The sequence below is a fragment of the Patella vulgata genome, chromosome 3 (assembly GCF_932274485.2).
Source record: "Patella vulgata chromosome 3, xgPatVulg1.2, whole genome shotgun sequence".
Classification (NCBI taxonomy): Eukaryota; Metazoa; Mollusca; class Gastropoda; family Patellidae; genus Patella; species Patella vulgata.
In genome coordinates this window covers 45,624,012-45,627,711 of record NC_065881.2, presented here as the reverse complement: position 1 = coordinate 45,627,711, position 3,700 = coordinate 45,624,012, and the positions used below count along the sequence as shown (strand labels likewise).

Genomic DNA, 3,700 nt, shown 5'->3' with positions numbered 1-3,700 from the left:
CCTACTGTTTTGCTCCGAACTGGGCTAATGATGACAACGTTATGTTAACATATTTGGTCCAATTTGGAGCTCTGTTTTAAACCTAATGCTTTTGTAGCGCAGTTAGCTATTGGTTGTTAATTGGACCATTGACCAGTCATAATTTGGAACAGAAATTTGCCTTCCTTAAAGCAGTGTTTAGTGGGATTAGGTATAATCAAACGAAACACTGCGAGGAGTATGACCTAACATAGGCCCTGTCTAATTGTCTGTGTTTCATTATGTTAAGAAAGGAATCAAAAGAATAAAAACAAATTCTTTATTACCTGATATATACAAAATAAAACCATGACATAAATATTTAGTTTTTACAGAATATGCACAATTATTTGTTGCATTCAATCTGTCCTGTTTTTTAATGGATATATCATTGTTTTTGTATGTACTGCAGGGGCGGATCCAGGAATTTATGCAGGAGGGGGTTTGCCAGGTTCCTGTTAAGGAAATCTGTCATCGTCTCTAAATTACATAGGCATACATACACATTGAGTTTTTTAAGGAGAGAAATCATTTTTGTAATGATGTAGTAACACATTGTGATTTAATTTCATTGATGCAAGGCATTCAATTTTTTTTATGTACCTGAGCAGGGTGGGGTTTGGACCCCCCCCCCCCCCCCCCTGGATCCGCCCCTGTACTGGCTATTAGTTAACATACTTGAAGTTGTTTTCTTATTCTTATATAAAAGTTAAGACATACAAGTACATGGATTTAGTTGAAACAGTAATCTGAACAATTTAACACCATCTATTACAATTATAATGTTACATTAAAGATACATTATGGAAGATCAGATATAGAGCTGGCAGTTCTAACTATAATAGTTAAAAACTAGATAATGTAAAGGGAATATGCTGAAAATTTAAGTCAAATTGCTCCACTCCGAACCAAGATATTAGCAATTGATTTTTTGACCTAGTCTCGGTCATCATTACTGAAGTAGGTACGATAAAAAACAGTCTTGATTATTCATTTTTTGATTTAATCATCAATGGGCATTGAGCAGCAGATCGGATTCAAATCCAGTGACAATACGACACCTAAGATGGCATCGAGAGTTGATTAATGTCTAATTAATAGTTTATATAACATTTCAGGCCTAAAGAAAGACCTGCAATAACCTGATTTAGCTCTTGCATAATGTATGTTTAATTGTTACATTTAATACACAACTAGAATTCACTGGCACATTATCATGTCCTTATAGTACTCAGTTATAATACATAAAGAACGATCTAAGTCAATTTTTCAACAAACCCCAGTTAATAGGGTCATCCGTTGGCAAATTGTATAAGCTTTCTGTGGAACAATCAATTTCAGGTAAAAACGACCAGAGTCGCATCGAACCAATGCCCTACTGAAATGACCTCCCGGACAAATACAAGTCTATCGTATTTATTTGACCTTAATTTGGCTGAAAAGTGGAAGTCAGTTGTTGTACTGGTAATTATGATTCGTATTGAACATCATTTTGATGTTGTAATTAAACCCAATCGTTGTTCTGTTCGCGTCAAGCATTCTTGTCCAAAAGTCTTGTTTTCCTTTTATGCAACAAGCCAACAGTGAGGCTGATGTCCCCCGCTCAATCCCAAAATAAATAGATGACACACATTAATTAATCGCACATTTTTTTTTTTCAAAAGTATCAAACAACCAAACACTAAGTTTCATCAATCTCTATCACTAGATTATCTTGTCCCAAAGCATTGACCAATTAAATTGATTAGCTTTGCTTAGCTTCAGCTCGAAATGTTAATTATTGAACTCAGTCAAGACATTCACCTAATGAACATCTACATCAAGTCCAAACATTCTACCTCAATTAAAAGCAGAGTTGTTATTTTCCAAAGTCTTGACCAATCAAATGGCTTATCGCTCATTAGCCTAAGCAGAAAATTCTCACCATCGAAATTAGTCAAGGTAATGATATAATGAATCTATATTCGGAGTTCCATCTCACTTCATTATAACCAAAGTTATCATGCCTCAAAGCTTATTTCTGCTTAACGTAAGCAAACAATCTTCATCATAAACTCCACCAAGGCATTCACCTAATGAATGCCTACACCAAGTTTAACCATTCCACCTCAATTAGGAGAGTTATTGTGTTCCAAAGTCTTGACCAATGAAATTGCTTATCGCTCTGCTTACCCGAGCAGAAAATGCTCATTATCAAACTTAGTCAAGGTATTGATGTAATGAAACTATACACCAAGTTTCATCACTCTCACTTAATTAGGGGGGTTGGATGGCTGAATGGTTAGCGTGTGCGCGCTGTATCATACAGTCTGTCATTGAGTCGACTGGCGTGGTTTCGAATCCCCGGTTGTACGTGGCAAGGAGTAGGGTCGCCTGTCCAACCTCGTGGGTTTTCTCCGGGTCCTCCGGTTTCCTCCCACTGCTAAAGACCCCTACGCGCAAGCGAATTATGTAAATAAAATTAAACCATATGTTAGTCCCGAAATGACCTAGTTTGTGTCGAGTGGACGTTAAACCCCATTTCTCTCTCTCTCTCTCTCTCTCACTTAATTAGAACTAAAGTTATCGTCTCCAAAAGCATCAACCAATCAAATTGCTTATCTCTGCTCACCCTAAGCAGAAAATGCTCTTCTTTGAACTCCATCAAGGCATTGACCTAATAAACACCTACACCAAGTATGAAGATTCTAGCTCAATTAGAAGGAGAGTTATTGTGTTCCAAGGTCTCGACCAATTAAATGCTTATCGCTCTGCTTACCCTGAGCAGAAAATGCTCATTATCGAACTTGGTCAAGGTATTGATGTAATGGAACTATACACCAAGTTTCATCACTCTCTCATAATTAGAACTAAAGTTATAGTGTCCCAAAGCATCAACCAATCAAATTGCTTATCTCTGCTTACCTTAAGCCAAAAATGCTCATCTTCAAACTCCATCAAGGCATTGACCTAATAAACACCTACACCAAGTTTGAACATTGTAGCTCAATTAGAAAGAGAGTTATTGTGTCCCAAAAAGTGTGACGGACAGACAAACAGATGGACGAATCCATTTTAAGTCCCCTGCTTTCTTCGAAAGGCGGGGGACAAAAAGATAAAAATGTGACTTAGATCGTTCTTCCCCTGGAATCTTCACATGTTAATCAATAAAATTAAGGTAAATGAAATTATTATCTTTGGAATTTAATCTATTGATTGATTTATTTGTAGATCAGAATGATGTATCATCCTGTGCAGATTTAAGGATTGATGTACATGTTTGATGACAACCATTTATTGTTTACAGCATATAAATTTAATATTATTTAGGTATATCTATGCTATAAGTCTGAATGTAAAGCTGAGTATAAGATGATCCATGCAACCTGAAAGGAAACAAAAGATTGATTACTTTATTATTACCTTATTTACAGGAATGAGCTACAAAACTTTTATGTTTTTGCCTTATTCAGGTTCAATAGAATCGTCAGTCCTTCATGTTTATAAAATTGTGCCGGAGCCATAAAAAGCTCCTGATATCTTGAATATATGCAGTTTAAAAGTAAACAAGATAGGTTGCCAGGCAACGAAACATACGCCCACAGCAGCTAACTCGTCCGGGCAGTCAACAAGAGTTGTCACATATTTTTACTTTTTTCGGTAATGAAACATTTATAATACATTAAAATCTGATTAGGAGTAA

The 3,700-nt window shown here is 36.1% G+C and overlaps 1 long non-coding RNA gene across 1 annotated transcript; it reads right to left on the bottom strand.

Moving 5' to 3' along the window:
- Nucleotides 1-284: 284 nt before the first annotated feature.
- LOC126814610 (uncharacterized) lies at nucleotides 285-3,326 on the bottom strand. Its single transcript, XR_008787548.1, has 2 exons — nucleotides 2,777-3,326; nucleotides 285-2,705 (listed from the first exon to the last, which is right to left on the bottom strand). It is a non-coding gene; the product is annotated as an uncharacterized LOC126814610 (long non-coding RNA).
- Between the last annotated feature and the right edge of the window lie 374 nt (nucleotides 3,327-3,700).